Source organism: Cibotium barometz, chromosome 14 (genome assembly GCF_041138505.1).
Source record: "Cibotium barometz isolate CiBa-2024 chromosome 14, ASM4113850v1, whole genome shotgun sequence".
NCBI classification, from domain to species: Eukaryota; Viridiplantae; Streptophyta; class Polypodiopsida; order Cyatheales; family Cibotiaceae; genus Cibotium; species Cibotium barometz.
Genome location: NC_141059.1, coordinates 5,834,330 through 5,852,112, shown reverse-complemented (window position 1 = coordinate 5,852,112; position 17,783 = coordinate 5,834,330). Strand labels below are relative to the sequence as shown.

Below are 17,783 nucleotides of genomic sequence, written 5' to 3'. Positions count from 1 at the left end.
CTTGTTCCATGAACGGGAGATATGTCCATGATACTGTTTGCACATGCATTCATGTTTGCATGCCTGGAATTGTCGTCGCGTGACTTGTATTCTTGTGTTTGCCTGTTTGACGTGCCACTTACTGAGCGGGGACGCCTGCCACTGAGTCGTGAAGTTTGCTCTGTCTTTTGACGAGTTTTGTTGCGTGTGAACATGTGGTAAGTGTATTCCATTTGTTTATTTTATGGCATTATTTCTAACCTTTGTTTTTATAAGGTTGCAGGTTCACACTCATTAATGAGTGGGCGGCCTCCCCAATACCTCATGGTGCCCTTTTCTAGGGTGGGCACCCTTTATGGGCACCCACACTTGGGCCATGGTGGGGAGAGAAGCCCTCCCTTAACCGTGTGTGGTGGTGGGTGCATGGTCACCTAACCACCCTCCCTTGGAAGCCTTCAAACTGGCCGCCCCCCATGCAAAGGGTGAGTCGGCCAGCTGTACATGGCTCAGCCACCTTTGCCCAGGCGTCCTACTCTTCCCCTGAAACGGTTGCGCACAGGGCCTCCCTCTCTTGCCCACCCGTTCGGTGCCGGGTAGTCCAAGCTTTTGGAGAACCACGGTCCGTGGGTGCCGAGATCGGGAGAGCCAGGCGTTAGTACGGTAACGCCTATTTATGTGTGGTCCTGGAACACCAGTGGGGCGCTCTCTGCGGATTCTAGTGAAGGCGCAGGACCATAGAGACTAGACTTCATCAAGTGGGTCGCTCTACTACGAACGTCTACTTCAAGTTTATTATTTGGTAACTGTTTTTTCATTTCAGTTGTACATGGACATCATCTGGTTCATTGAACCCATGGAGCATTGTATCACTTAAATACTCCCAATAATATATCATATATTGAGGGGGGGGTCGGCCCGTTCTAGCCCCAGTGCTGGTGTCCATTGATCGTCATTTCATTTCAGTTTTTCAGTTGTACATTCATATTGTGATATTTAAGTTGTGCTATTACGTGTGTGGGTGTCCAACGGAATCTACCCCCACTTGACGGGATCGGTTTCACCACTACTAAGGACCCTTGAACAGACTCCATAGTACATACTAATTCCAAAATACCCAACAATGGATTTGTAAGATGCATATGGGGTATGTTCTAGTGGTATGGGACGCTACAATGTATCGCATGTGTGGGTTTACAGGTTCCGTCCAGGTAGCTTCTGATGAGATAGTTATCGAGAACTCAAGATTGGTGGATGCCTAGTTCATGGGATGAGTGAACTACACTCTGATATGACACCTGTTTGGTTCATTAGCTACACCTTAGATGTGGCAGATGTATGGTTTATGGGCCACACCTGTGATGTGGCAGATATCCTGATTATTAGTTTTTATTATGGCTGATATCTTGGGCTGTGTAGCAGGGTTTTGAATGTTGGAGTTATTCTAGATCAACTTGGTTCCAGTAGAGTGTTGATGTTGGCAGATTTCTTTTGCATCTTGTCATGTGAAAGACAGGTGCAGGGCTGATCCGAGGACTACAACTGAAGGGCAACAAGATAAAGAATTAGCTTAGAACCAGATCAAGAGCATAAGTTGCTGGTATAGGGAAGAGGACTGGTGGTGGACAAGAGTGGCTGTCAGCCAGCGCGTGAAGGGAAAAAGGTTCAGCTGGCTATAACAAATCTACTTGGTTTTGCCAGGACCAGTCCACTAGTATATTCAAAAGGCCTATTTAAGGCAAAGATGCTCATCGTTTTGATTCATTCAATCCTTCTTGGATTGGGTCTTAGACTTAGGCATAGATTTGGTTTTACACCTTTTCATGAAGGCAGCCAAGGGTTGCAAGACTCGTACATCCTTTTTGTACCATATGAATATACTGAATACTCATCTCTCTCTCTCTCTCTCTCTCTCTCTCTCTTCTATATGCGTTTTGCATTAACATGTTCCAAGATGGTGTTTAGGTGTCACGTGCATCCCGCACTTGGATGCCACGTAGACATTTTCTGTACAGAAGGTGCAGGACTTGGGATGGTGAACTGGTCCCATGTGATCACGCCTAGTTCGGGACGAGTCAACAAGGGATCCATCTCAGTTGTCCGAGGTCAGGCGTGCATTGTCCTGCACAGGAGTCTAAGGTCAAGTGTGCACTGTCCTGCACATGAAACAGTGCCAGTCCGCGCTGTGAGTCTCCCTCTAGAATGATGTCAATGATTCTGTGTATCGGGTATAGTACCGGATGCCAAATCACTGAGTAGTTAGTGTTTAGAACAAGGGGCCAGCCCATAGGGCTACCCCGGATCTTAGTGTGGGCATGGGAATGGTGTGGAACCACCCCCATGAGGGCCAGGAAGGCCCAGGCTGAACCCACCAGCCATGGAGGGGCTGTAGGACAGCCCTAGGGCAAGAATAAGGCAGATTCCAGGAGTTTACAGCCTTTACATGGCTGTAGGGCAAGTATGGGGCAGCCCATACAGGCTGCCCAGCCCTTGGAATGTGGACAAAGGCTGTGCCCAGCACTCTGGAAGCAGGCGCATCACCTCCCAGCCAGTTTGGAATAATGCGCAGCATTTTAGGTGATTTACTTTAGCATTTATTGCTGAATTTGCACAAGTCGTGGGACATTTGTGCTGGCCGCTTGGTTCTATGCTGGCCGACTACTGTAGTTGGGCTAGTATAAAAGGGAGAGCCCATGTTCCCATTCAATCATCTCATTATTCACCAAGAGCTCAAGCAAATCAAGGGCTAGACAAGCCAAGGGAGTTGCTAAGCTAAGGGGTGGAGTACTGAAGGTCAAGGGCAGGGATTTCCCAGCCAAGAAAGGTCAAGAATTCTGTATTTTCTTTTCAGATTCACATCATTCTAATAAAGCAAATACACCATCCGTGGTGGGGGCCCTACAGAGGGTAATTGGGACCCAATACTGTGTCCTCTCCATCTCTCCCTCTCTCTCTCTATTTTCTGCACATCTCCTTTCAGTTTGTGCGTTAATTTCTGTCGCGAAAAGAGTGCTGAATTCTGAGTATTGAAGTTACCGATTCTTCTCCGAAGCTTCCGCATGTTACATTAGGGCTGACCGACATAGGTTCCTACTCATGATAATTGTCCTCATTCTGTCAAGCAGCAAAGAGGATAAATCAATTCTATTGAAACACATTGAGAGATCATTTGATTGGTCATGATCTGCCTATGATAATACTAAAGTAGGGGTGTCTATCCAAGTTTCCCTTGAGAATTAGAACTTGAAGATATAGTTCTAGGTGCAAATATCCCTAGAAAGAATTGCCCTGTTGTATAGCCAATTGCACCGTTGTGCATTTGGCAGAGGATACGGTATAGAAGGAGACTTATATCATGGGTGTTTTGGTTTGGACACAATCTTGATAGGAACACTTTCAAAGGTCATTTATGACGAGAGTATTTCGATATCTGATAGTTTTGTGGTTCTCATACGAGGAATTACCCAATCCCACGATTGGCAATATGCTGTCCTTGCTGTAACATGAGAGGGATGAAGACCGTAGTAATCACAACCTTAGTCTGGCTTAACTGCACTTAATGATATTTAAGAGACAAACAGATATACAAGAGATAGACAAGTCTGTGTCAATGCAGTGCAGCTATATTAAATGAATGAATGCGGTTACAATGAGATCCAACTGGATCTGTGCTGCTGAATATGCTGACTATATGCTGGAAATGCGGGATGAACTGCTGATTATGATGCTGAATGCTGTCCTGATGATGAAACGCAGCACTGATGGGCTGGACTGAACTGAATGGGGCTGCGTTTGCTGAGGACGACTGCTGATAAAGATGCGTTAACTGAAGATGCTACTGAAAGTGATGCGTTAACTTATCTGATGCTGATGGTGGGCTGAAACGCATGATGCTCCAGAGGAGGCTGCGTTTGCTGAATATGCTGCTGAGGCTGATATGCTGAAACGCCAGATGATCCAAAGGATGATGCGCTTCACTCTGATGAGCCTCCTGATGGCTGAGTGGCTGATGAACTACTGAATGGAGAGGCGCCTATATATATGTGTCTGAGAGGGCTGGTCGGCCAGCACTAATGCAGTCGGCCAGCTCATATCCCCATAAAATACTCATAAAATACCAGTCGGCTGCCTCATAAAATGCCTAAAAATGCCTGTAAAATGCTGATTAAATGCTGGTAAAAATACCTGATGAATCTGTGATGCTAATGATGCTAGAATGAAGCCATGTCACTGTACACCTGACTGGTGTGCACGTGACATTCCCCGCTGCTAAACTGTTGCTGGGTGGATACCTCGCAACCTTCGACTCGTCGTCTGCGATCCTTCTCCTCCGAACCACTGCCCCCTTCTGTCTTCTGCTGGGACTGAGGCCGTCTGTAGGAGTAAAAATCCTTGAGCCAAGACGCTATGTACTGTGGGAACTGAATGGCAACTACCTGAGTCACCCCTGACCTGTTCCTGGAAACCTTTCACCTACCATCTCCGTCGTACCTGAAGCTCTGAACCTCCTGAGGCGAATGTTGGAGCAAACTTCCGTCTTCTGTGGAAGAGAAACTCCCTGCTGCCAGTTGAAGCCAAAACTTATGTGCTCCTTTGATGATGGATGTCATTCTTCCCTGAGAGTTCATGGGCAACATGTATGCAGGACTGACTGCTAAGATGACTGCTATGCAAACCATGTGCAACCCTATATGCTGTGCAAGAATGCAGATGGATGGGTTACTGATGCAGACCTAAGGGAAAATCCCTAAGGGTGGCTTGCAAAATTTTCAGAACTGGGTTTAACTGTGCGGAAGCGATAAAAATGATGGCTGACTGAATGACTGCTGGAATGAACATGCTCTAAGGCTGGTTACCCTGTAACGCTCTGATACCAATGTAACATGAGAGGGATGAAGACCGTAGTAATCACAACCTTAGTCTGGCTTAACTGCACTTAATGATATTTAAGAGACAAACAGATATACAAGAGATAGACAAGTCTGTGTCAATGCAGTGCAGCTATATTAAATGAATGAATGCGGTTACAATGAGATCCAACTGGATCTGTGCTGCTGAATATGCTGACTATATGCTGGAAATGCGGGATGAACTGCTGATTATGATGCTGAATGCTGTCCTGATGATGAAACGCAGCACTGATGGGCTGGACTGAACTGAATGGGGCTGCGTTTGCTGAGGACGACTGCTGATGAAGATGCGTTAACTGAAGATGCTACTGAAAGTGATGCGTTAACTTATCTGATGCTGATGGTGGGCTGAAACGCATGATGCTCCAGAGGAGGCTGCGTTTGCTGAATATGCTGCTGAGGCTGATATGCTGTGACTCTATGATATATATGCAAATACAACTTTGTCAACAAACTTACCAAAATTATGAATGGTTCATTAGCACAATCTACAATTGTGAGCTCTTTCATGAAATGATATATGTATCATTACATGAGACCCATTTGAAAATCTTGAGTACGAGTCAATAAGGGTCATTCGAGGCTCTCTCTCTCTCTCTCTCTCTCTACTCTCCCTTCTGTCTGCGTTTTTGCATTAGCATGTTCTAAGTGGTGTTTAGGGCTGAAAGAAGACTCTTAGAGCTTCCGCATGTAACAGTGGTATCTCCAAGGGCACATATGCTAAAGTCACCTGCTAGTTTCTCACACAAGGGCTCCATATGGATTGCTTACCAGCTTTCAAGTACAGCCTAGATGCTCCCTCTGTCAGTCTCACCCACTAGGATACCAATGGGATCATTGGATTTGATCTCCTGGACCTTCACACCCACTCTTCATGGCTCACACCCCTGGAGCTACCCATGAAATTTCTGTTCTACAGATATCTTTTCCTGATGGTCATAGTAGATGGATTCACCTAGAGGGCAAGATACCTTCATAGACATGTCACATGCCATGTGGATCGCTGTCACGTGCATCCCGCACTTGGATGCCACGTAGACATTTCTGTACAGAAGGTGCAGGACCTGGGATGGTGAACTGGTCCCATGTGAGCCCAGTCCGGGACGAGTCAGCCAGGGATCCATCTCAGTCGTCCGAGGTCAGGTGTGCATTGTCCTGCACATGAGTCCAAGGTCAGGTGTGCACTGTCCTGCACATGAAGCAGTGCCAGTCCGCGCTGTGAGTCTCCCTCTGGAATGATGTCAGATGTGCTATGTATCTGGTTTGCAACTGGATGCCAGGCCTCTGTAGGCATGTAGGTTTGCATGTAGAGATGGGGCCAGCCCATAGGGCTACCCCAGTGAGAAGAACTTGCACTTGCACTTGTAGTATGGGCATGGGGGAGGTGTAGAACCACCCCCAAGGGGCCAGGAGAGCCCAAGATTTGCCCACCAGCCAAGGCATGGGCTGGAGGGGCTGTCGGCCAGCTGTACTGCTGCTGGACAGGCAGCCGATTGGGTCTAATACCCTACCCAGCTAGTCGGCCAGGTGTAGGGAGCAGTCCCACACCCATGCGTTGATTGCCCAGCAGCCAGGATGCTGCCCCAGAAGCATGCGCAGGCTGGACAGCATGGAATATAGTGTGAAAACACTTTATTGGAAAAGACACAGTCGTGGGACTTCATGAAGCAGGCCGACTGGATGCTATGAGAAGTATAAATACCCCAGCCCATAATCCATGAATCCATCTCATAATTCACCAAGTGCTCCAAGCAAACAAGGGCCAGGACAGCCAAGAACATTGCTAAAGCAAAGGGGTGAAGGACTGAAGGTCAAGGGCAGGTTTTCCAGCCAAGAAAAGGTCAAGTACTTTGTATTTGTTTTCAGATTTACATCATTCTAATAAAGCAAATACACCATCCGTGGTGGGGGCCCTACAGAGGGTAATTGGGACCCAATACTGTGTCCTCTCCATCTCCCCCTTCTCTCTCTATTTTCTGCACATCGTCTTTCAGTTTGTGCGTTGATTCCGTCGCGAAAAGAGTGCTGTTTTCTGAGTTTTGAAGTACCGATCCTTCTCCGAAGCTTCCGCATATTACAGTGGTATCAGAGCTCACTTCAAGGACAAAGATTCAGCAAAGAAAACCAGAAAATTTTTTCGCTCGTGTGGTTGGTTTTTAGACGCCGGTGGACTACCCCTTTCGGAGTGACTCCTGTCCCTCGAAGGACGGTTGGTTTTTAGCCTCCGGAAGCCTCCGGAAGTCTCCCACACAGATAGTGGATGGTCAGATTGCGTTCCGGAAAGGAATTGCATTTTCCGCGAGCTTTGGCGACGAGAGAGAACCAGAACCATGGGACCAGAGTGCACCAGGCAGCCCAGCTAGGGCACCCGGCTTGAGTGTCACAGACATGTTCCAGCAGATGATGCGAGCAATCGCAGACCAGACAACCAAGTTGGATGAGCAGAAGGCGCGGATTTTGGCTCTGGAGGAGCGTTCTCGCTCTCCAGCGTCGCGTTTTCCATCTCCTCCTCCCTCTCCTTCCGTATCCCAGATACCAGATCCTCGTCACAGGGACCCTCTCGCGGGGTCACAGCTGCAGCCAAGCTCCTTGCTTGAGATGCAGATGCGTGCATTGGAGATTCGACAACGAGAAGACGACGCCATCCGACAAGTGGAACACGAGCGTTACCTCCAAGCTTTGGACGCCAGATTGACACCGGCGGCGCCCTCGAATCATTTTCCCGAGAAAATGAACTTCAGTAAGTATAATGGTAAACTCGATCCCACTACTCTGTATTCATGGTTACATCAATTTGAAGCTTACTTTGCCGCAGTTAGGAAAACAGATACTGACAAAGTGATCTTAGCTAGTTAGTACTTGGAAGGTGAGGCCATTCCTTGGTGGACTCAGTGGGCTCATGCCCACACCAGAGCAGGTATGGCAGCTTATGTGTGGGACGAGTTCGTTCGCGACCTTAAGCAGCGGTTTCTACCGCCCCACTACCTTGAGCGACTCGAAGACGAGTTCAGGGGAGCGCGTCAGAACGCGCAACCAGTCCTTCAGTTTGCCAATAAAATTTCCACCTTGTGTCTGCAATTAGGCTTATCTGATATGGACAAGAAAGGGCAGTTTTTGTATGGCCTGGACACGCAAATCCAATGGGAGGTGCGTATGTTTAGGCCAGCCACCTTTGAGGACGCACTCTCGCTTGCGCAGAGTGCAGAAATGAAACACAATGGTGGCAAGCCCAAAACTTCCCAGCCGGCTTCTCCCAAGGCTAACGCCTCGGGGAGCAAAAGCCAGAACCAGACAAGTTCTTCCCCAGGACAGAGCCCGGGAGCCTCTGGCTCCAAGAACTCGAACAATGCGTCTAAGCTTACTCCAGACCAGAAAGCGGAGGTAGGCAAGACAGGTGGCAAGTTGAGTGCTGAGGAGCTTGCTCAGTACAGGAAGGAGGGTAGATGTTACTTTTGTCACACAAAAGGACATACTTCTCGGGATTGCCCGAAGAAGCCTCCAAAGGCCGCCGCCGCCTCCACAGCTTCTGTGGTGAGCACAGCTCCCACACAGACCCCAGCGGCTACCCCTAGTTCTTCAACCCCCGGTGCTTCAGTTGGAGCAATTATTAGCCGGGAGCTCGAAGATAAGCAGAAGGGCGGCCATGACCAAGAGTATGAGCGCAACGAATTGCTCAAGTCCTTTGGCTACATAGGTGGCCAGAGAGTCGTTGTCTTGTTTGACAACGGCAGCATGGAGGATGTGATCACGGAAGAGGCCGCTAGGCGTGCCCGTTTCGAGCTGACTCCGGTGAACAAACAGGTTGAGGGTTTTGGCACAGGTATGACAACAAGCGTCAAGTATGAAGCTCTAGGTGCTAAGTTAGTCATTCAGGGCATAGAGTTTGTGCGTGACTTTATGGTTGCCCCTCTTGTAGGAGCAGACATAATTTTGGATATCCAGTGGTTTCACAAGTTTCTTCCTGATGTCAAGTGGGACAAGCACACGTTCCAGATTGATCGGAATGTGTCAAACACCCCGATAACCATTAAGTGTGAGCCAGGTATTCCAAACTTTCCGCTCATAAGCCACTTGCAGGCTAAGCGAGCAGTCAAGAAAGGCGCACAGTGTGCGATGATTTACATCCAGACAGCCCAGACGGTGGCCAGTGCTTCCGAGAAGTACTCGGTTCTCCATGAAAAGTTCCAGAAGATTTTTGCTGAATGGAGCTAAGGTGTTCTCAAAACTGGATTTAAAGAGTGGGTACCACCAAGTACGGATTGTAGAGGGGGACATCCCCAAGACAGCCTTCCGTACAGAACGGGCCCACTATGAATTTGTGGTTATGCCATTTGGATTGACGAACGCCCCAGCTACATTTAACCGCATGATGATGCGTATTTTCCGGGAGTTGATTGGAGTGTGTGTGTTCATATTTCTGGACGACATACTCATATTTTCAGCTACAGTTGAGCAGCATGACATTGATGTGGAGAAAGTCCTTAAGTTGCTGGAAAGCAACGAGCTCTATGTCAATAAAAAGAAGTCAGAATTTTATCTGTTCCAGGTACATTACTTGGGATATATAATCAGTGCCGAAGGCATTCAACTTGATCTGGCTAAAGTAGCCGAGATTGTTAACTGGGAAGTACCTCAGACTGCTTATGACATTAGATCATTTGTGGGTATATGCCAAGCATATTCCACCCACATTGACAAGTTTTCTGATCTCTCGGCAGACCTCACCGATCTGCTAAAGGGAGTGAAAACCAGGAGGCAAAAGATTCGAATGACTCCACGAGCGTTGGAGGCATTCCAGAACCTCAAGGTGGCTTTGTCTGAAGCGCCTTGTTTAGCCCTTGCCTCGTGGGACGAACCATTTCAAGTGATCACCGATGCGAGTAACATCGCAATTGGAGGTGTATTGCAATAGAATGGTCATCAAGTAGCTTACATGTCTCGTAAGTTACTGCCCGCCGAAAAGAACTACTCAGTCTATGATCGTGAACTCCTAGCAGTTATACAGGCCTTGAAACATTGGAAACATTTCCTGTATGGCCGTGACTTCGAGGTTCGCACTGACCATCAGGCATTGCGCTGGATTCAGACGATGCCAAGTGCGTGATCGACAACACCGTTGGAGTCGGATATTCCAGCAGTTCGGTGGCATGATTGAGTACCTTCCAGGAAAGGCCAATCCAGTGGCCGATGCTTTGAGCAGGAAGGGACAAGTATCTGCGATTCAGACCACTAGACTGGACCTTGTTGGTACAGGACTAGAAGACATGAAGCACACGTACGCGGATTCCGAGGAATTCGGTACTCAGTGGGAACAGGCATTGGATGCCACAGGACCATGCCATTTTCTGATACGCGATGGTTGGCTTTTCTACAAAGGCCGACTGTGTGTCATGAAATCATTCCGGGCAGCTCTTCTCCATGATGCCCATGACGCCATTACAGGTGGTCATAGGGGCATGAATTCGACTCTGGAGAAATTAGAACGGCAATACTATTGGCCAAAGATGAGGCGTGATGTGTTTACATATGTACAACGCTGTGACATTTGTCAAAAGGTGAAAGCTCCTCGTGGAAAGAAGATAGGGTTGTTACAGCCTTTGCCGATTCCTGAGGGTCCTTTCCAGGACATTTCGATGGACTTTGTCACAAATCTGCCTCCCAGTCCGAGTAAGCGTAATACCCAGTGTTTAACTATTGTTGACAGGTTCAGCAAATTTGTTATGCTTATTCCTTGCAGGGCCAATGTGACCGCCGAGGATGTTGCCCAGCTATTCATTCGGCATTGGTACCCGATTGGTGGGATTCCTAGGACCATAGTGTCAGACCGAGATGCCAAGTTTACCAGTCATTTTTGGAGGGCATTGTTTGATAATTTTGGTACTAAGTTAAATTTTTCCAGTGCATTCCACCCACAGACAGATGGCCAGACAGAGATATACAACCAGTTGGCCTTTGATGTGCTGAAGTGTTATGTCCACGATCAGCAAGGTAAGTGGGAATCGTTTTTGCCTTTAGTTCAAGCTGTTTTGAATAACTCTTTTTCTTCAGCTATTGGCAGGACTCCATATGAGGCAGCGTTTGGAAGGCCTTTCCAGTCGTTGTTAACCAGGACTTCGTCTTCCGTACCGGAGGCGAACAGAGTGACGGAGTCTTACCAGGAGATCCTAGAGTCCGTTAAAGACAGATTGGCTAAAGCGCAAGAGGCCTACACTCGAGAGGCCAATAAAGACCGAAGGGACATGAAGTTTTCGGAAGGAGATTGGGTGTATCTCCGGATTATGAAGCAAAGATTGAAGCAGGTGGGCAAGCGATGCCCAAAGTTGTCTTTCAAGAGCTTCGGACCATTCCCCATCCGGAAAAAGATTAATGAGGTGTCTATGCAGTTAAAGCTACCTCCGAGTTGGACTATGCACGATGTATTTCATGTCAGTTGGTTAAAGCCATATGCAGGTCCACCCCCTTCAAAGGTCAAAGACGAAGCGGAACCAGACATCATTGATGAAGCAGAAGTAATGGTTCCAGAACAGATCCTTCTGCACCGTTTCAAGCATGGCTCAGGCCGAAGACTACGACAGTTCCTCACGAAGTTTCAGGACCGAGAAACTCATGAAGCGGTATGGCTCGACAAAGAATTTTTCGAAGACTATCCGGCATTATTGACGGATTATTTGGAGGCTATGCAACTTCCGTCAAGTTAAGCAGAAGGGGATGTCACGTGCATCCCGCACTTGGATGCCACGTAGACATTTCTGTACAGAAGGTGCAGGACCTGGGATGGTGAACTGGTCCCATGTGAGCCCAGTCCGGGACGAGTCAGCCAGGGATCCATCTCAGTCGTCCGAGGTCAGGTGTGCATTGTCCTGCACATGAGTCCAAGGTCAGGTGTGCACTGTCCTGCACATGAAGCAGTGCCAGTCCGCGCTGTGAGTCTCCCTCTGGAATGATGTCAGATGTGCTGTGTATCTGGTTTGCAACTGGATGCCAGGCCTCTGTAGGCATGTAGGTTTGCATGTAGAGATGGGGCCAGCCCATAGGGCTACCCCAGTGAGAAGAACTTGCACTTGCACTTGTAGTATGGGCATGGGGGAGGTGTAGAACCACCCCCAAGGGGCCAGGAGAGCCCAAGATTTGCCCACCAGCCAAGGCATGGGCTGGAGGGGCTGTCGGCCAGCTGTACTGCTGCTGGACAGGCAGCCGATTGGGTCTAATACCCTACCCAGCTAGTCGGCCAGGTGTAGGGAGCAGTCCCACACCCATGCGTTGATTGCCCAGCAGCCAGGATGCTGCCCCAGAAGCATGCGCAGGCTGGACAGCATGGAATATAGTGTGAAAACACTTTATTGGAAAAGACACAGTCGTGGGACTTCATGAAGCAGGCCGACTGGATGCTATGAGAAGTATAAATACCCCAGCCCATAATCCATGAATCCATCTCATAATTCACCAAGTGCTCCAAGCAAACAAGGGTCAGGACAGCCAAGAACATTGCTAAAGCAAAGGGGTGAAGGACTGAAGGTCAAGGGCAAGTTTTCCAGCCAAGAAAAGGTCAAGTACTTTGTATTTGTTTTCAGATTTACATCATTCTAATAAAGCAAATACACCATCCGTGGTGGGGGCCCTACAGAGGGTAATTGGGACCCAATACTGTGTCCTCTCCATCTCCCCCTTCTCTCTCTATTTTCTGCACATCGTCTTTCAGTTTGTGCGTTAATTCCGTCGCGAAAAGAGTGCTGTTTTTTGAGTTTTGAAGTACCGATCCTTCTCCGAAGCTTCCGCATATTACAATCGCAATCATTCAGATTTGCGTTTCATCTCACCACCTCCGAGTGGAGAAAGAGAGGGGATGGCATTGCTAGAGAGGATAGGACTTTTAGACTTTGCTCTATGGTGGAGCACTACATTTGCAGATGCATAGAGATCCGGGGGAGATTCCACCGCCTCTTTGGAAAGGGATTTGGTCCATTGTCCAGGATATTGATTTTTCCCGACCAGTGATGCCTGCAAGTTTACCTGAGCAGGTAGAGAGACACTCTCCTCAGAAAGTGGAGCCCAACCTCGGGATACCTCACAACTGACTATTACTAGCTTTTTCTAGATGCAAGATAGCAGCATTAGTCAACGGCCAAGAAAGGTACTTGAGATGACAGACCCACCCAAGAGGACCAGCTGCCATACTGCACTGATCCATGGCCCACCTCGACCACTTGGAGTTACCTTGCACAGCGAGTAATCAATGAAAGAGTTTTTATATTCATGTAGGCCTCCAAAGAATGGAATGAATTTGACTTTTGGGGAGGCAAAAGATGGCAAGGTGACGAACTCGTGATACGTTGGTTTAAAGGTACCCACACGGATGATTCAAAGATTGTAGAAGAGTATTAACCCAATGCATTATGCATCATGTATCTTGATCACATGGAACTTTTCTAGCCTTGTATACAAGAATTGGAATAAAATAGGCTCATTATTTTGCAAAGCACATGAATATATATTGTCTCTGTCCATTATTTCTCTTTTAACCACCTTGACTTGCTTATCTCTTGTGTAGGTGGAATATTTGAAGTGACAGAGGAACGGCCAAGACACTCAAGGAGGTAATACAAGAAAACACGATTGTACCATGCATTGTGTGACTAGTGCTCGAAGCCAAATGAGAGTCCTAAGTGTGTTAAATTTTCTGCTTGTAATATCTAAGCAAATCATATGTATCTACTTGTATATTTGGAAGTCTTGATTGCTGTGACTTTTTTTATTGAATGGGACTTACTAGAGGGCATTGCTTGATAAAGTTAGCAAAGCACTGGGGGGCAATGGTTTTTCTTAATAGTTATAAAAGTATTGTCGCTGCCATTTAAGTTGCAAGGGGGGCTGTGGTTCTTCTTAATAACTAAAAGAATCCCTATCATTTATGTTGCAACTTAGCCATTTTCTTTTTGCAATCATATGGAAAATGGTAGGGAGTGAATGAACATCCAAAGCTCTTGATGAGTATATAACATAATGATAATAAGAGAAACAAAGTATAATCATTTAGTGATGGAAATGCATACCCAGAGAGAGAGAGAGAGTCGCCTCTGGGTTCTGCAGCGGATGGAGAGAGAGCCAGTCGCTTCTGGGTTCTGAAGCGCATGGAGAGACAACGAAGAATCCCCCTTTCGCATCGTTGCCTTTGCAGGCGTCCTCTTGTGTAAGTGCATCGTTGTCGAGTGAGGCCAGCACCCTGCCAGCTTTCCCGCCAAGTTTTACCCATCTCAGTCTACGTCGAAAGCCTCGAACGCTTCCTTCAGTTCCTACCTCAGTGTTCCCCCCATCCACTCGCCTAGAGCTTTCTGAGATGAACGGCATAAAGACGCAGAGAGAGAGAGAGAGACTCTGAGTGATCAGAGCTCTCTAATCGGTGTCACCTCCTTCCATTTACACGCGCAGAAAGAGGGACAGAGCTCTCTGATTAGTGCGAGAGAGAGACCACAGCCCTGTGACCCCACCTTCCATGAGAGAGAGAGAGAGAAAGAGGGAGTTGTATTAAAGATCCCAAGCGAAAAAAGTAGTACATATTAATTCATGAAGTGGCATTTAATTAATACAACCTTAGTACATCAACTGTCACATCCTTTCGCGCCTCTTTCTCTTGCTCTAGTGTACACCCCTTCGCCCAGCTAGACATTTCACCCCCTCGCCCAGCTAGACATTTCATATATATTTGTCAAAGCAACATCATAACTCAAGCTGGCAAAGAAGGTATCCCCTTCCAATCAAAGCACCCTAGCATAGCCAAACACAGCTTGGTGAAAATCCTAGCCTTAGTCACACCTCCTCGACTGATGTGATAAATCTCAGAGCCTTCTATAGTGTTGGGTCTGTAGTGCAATGTAAGCTTCAATGGAGTCGCTCAACTCATCACCATCTCCATAGCAAAGCTCCCACCCACCATGGTTGCGTTGATTTCTCGTACAATAGACAAACAGAGAGGCATGAGAGAGAAGGGAAGGTCAAGCACAACCCATGCCCTTTTGCAGCTCATGAATCAAAATGCAAATAGAGAGAGAAAGAGAGAGTGTGAGAAAGAGGGAAGGATGGTACAAGAGCCATAGGTTATTGTCACTCATGAGATGCAAATGTAAGAAGTAATGATGATATCCCACATGTAGAGTAGAAATCATAGGTTCTTAGTGGACTTGGAGAGTCCTCTAATAGTGTATCTAGTGGTAGTACATGGTCAGATAGGTTGAGAATAGATGTAGGTATAAAGGGAAGGAAAAGGTAGATCAATCTTTTATGTTTTGACTTATCATCAGTAGGTCACTCATATCTAGATGGTGATTCTAGTGGCTCCGAGCAGAGCCTTGATGAGGAGCATGGCATTTTGTCACTGGTTACTCTTAGTGCAATGAACAAGGACTATTTTAGGACATCTAACAGTGATCTAGGTGTACACAGGTCTACAAGGGTTAGATATCCTATTGACAGGTTAAGGTAAGATGGATATACTACCCACCACTATGCTTACATGGTTAAAGGAATCCAAGAGTTAGAGCCCACTTGTTTTGACGCTTGATCTACATAATCATTACTAGGCTAGATTGAGCATTGTTTGTTAGACTTGTGAGTCGGTTTATGTAGGCCCCCAGAAAGCCACACTTGAATGTGGCTAGATGGATTCTCAAGTACATAAGTCCACATTTGATTGTGGACTTTTCTATGAGGTTGGCACAGAGATACACCTACATGGGTACATAGATGTTGATTAGGGTGGTAGTGTCCCAGATAAGAGATCTTTGGGAGTGCTACTGCAGCCAACCGTTACCTTATCGAGTGCAAAGGTAGAGTCTAGGGGTGCCACATATCAACCATAATCTCACCAACCTTATCGATTGGTGAGATTATGGTTGATATGCTCCCAGTGTGGACGAGAGAGGTTATGTGATAACCATATTTGGATTACTAAAGTATGGCATAGTTATAACGCCAACTTATGTAGATAGGTTCAAACTATGGCCCGACCATTATATGTTATAGTAAGAGAGGGCTTCCTGTATAGTATGTATTCTTATCTTTTCAGTATATCATTATAAAGAAGAGAAGAAGATAGAAGAAAATTCAGCCATCCATCTCTCTCTTATGTCTTGCTCTCTTGTGTATGTGTGTATGGTTGGTTGTAATAAGGAACTCAAGCTCTCCCTCTCTCCCATATTCTCTTTAGTCAATAGCATAAGACAACAAAATAATGTCTCTATCATATTCATCATATTACTATATTAGCCCAAGCGACCATTACTTTATTGTGTAAGTACCAACCTTGAGCCACTCGTCTGAGAATAATCACTACAAACTACCTTAAAATAAATGTAACATTAGATCTATGAAAAAACCCAAGAGAACAAACACTACAAACCAGCTAAAAATAAATGTAACACTAGCTAGGTATATGAAAAAACCTAAGAGAACAAATTAGCAAATTGAGAAGCCATGGGTTTAAATAGAAAGTGATATTAAAAAATCTCCCTTTTTATTTTGTTAGTCATTTAATCAATTTAAAATAAACATAGCAACAAATCTCTTCACAAACTTGACCAGCCACCACATGGATGTGACACAATCTTCATAGCATGGTAATGTAGAGTAGTTTAGCATTTACTACATTTAAATGCCTAACACCCCTGTTAACTAGGCCATGAAAAATGCCTAACACCCCTATTAACTAGGCCATGAAAAATGCTCTTACTCTCCTAGATTGTGTATGCATCTAATGAGGCCCTTACTCCCCTATATCTTCCAATTGGGCTGAATGAATGTAGACCACTCTTTTGGGCCACCCTTACTCTCCTATATCTTCCAATTGTGCTGGCACTAAGTTCTCCTTCATTAAACTTACGAATTTTTATGATGCGATCATGCCAAGATTTTCTATTTCTACGTTTCTGCATAGCCTCTAAACTTTGAAGAGCTATCAATCATTCCTCATATAATTTTACTAACTTTGACAATCGATCATTCAATGAAGCGCACCCAACCGCATAGCTAATGCTATTCTCAATGTAGGAATTTCTTGTTCAATGTGAAATATTGCATCTGTCCCATAGACTAAATTAAATGGAGTATTTTGCGTAGTAACTTTACAGGCTGTACGGTAAGCCCATAACGCTTCATATAATCGCTCATCCCAATCCCATCTATTCTCAGCTACTGTTTTAGTCAATATCCCACAAAGTATGCGATTAGTAACTTCCACTTGACCGTTTGCTCGTCGGATAGTACGTCATAGATTTACGATGTTTAATCTTATAGAGTTCGGTTAATTCCTTAATTGTCTCATTTAGAAAATGAGAACCGTGATCACTTACCAGCTCTAATGGGCACCCAAATTGTGTAATAATATTCTCATATAAAAACTTGGCAACATCTACTTCCCTGTCCATCTTCAGAGGTTTTGCCTCTACCCACTTTGTCATATAATCTATGCACACCAATATATATCGATCAGATTGATATCTCGATGGGGAATCTATCGGTCCTACAAAATCTTCCCCACTCCTCAAAAGGACTCATCACTAAGATTGGTGTTAATTGAGTAGCGAATTGTTTTGTTGGTCTACCAACTCGCTGACATTTATCACATTTTCGGTAATAATGATAACAATCTTTATATAAAGTTGGCATACCAATATCCTACAAGGAGAACCTTATGAGCGGTCATCTCACTTGCAAAATGTCCTCCACATGGCTCGTTATGTAAAGCTTTCAAAATAGTTGGGACTTCATCCTCACGTGCACATCGACAATAAATTCCTTCCCACAGGAAATATTTATAAAGTTGCCCACCCAACAAGCTTTTAGACCTAGATTTTAACAAAATATTTTTCTTTTCTCGCTTATCCATGGTGATTGGATATTGAGCGA

At 46.0% G+C, this 17,783-nt stretch overlaps 1 protein-coding gene across 2 annotated transcripts in view; it reads left to right on the top strand.

Annotated features, from left to right (window-relative positions):
* Window positions 1-13,736, top strand: part of LOC147631602 (uncharacterized protein At4g15545-like) — a 68,497-nt gene extending 54,761 nt beyond the window's left edge. For both annotated transcript variants that reach the window (XM_086808121.1, XM_086808120.1), the window contains one exon: window positions 13,435-13,736. The gene's annotated coding sequence lies outside the window, so the exon portion shown is untranslated. The remainder of the gene's footprint in view (window positions 1-13,434) is intronic.
* Window positions 13,737-17,783: the final 4,047 nt, after the last annotated feature.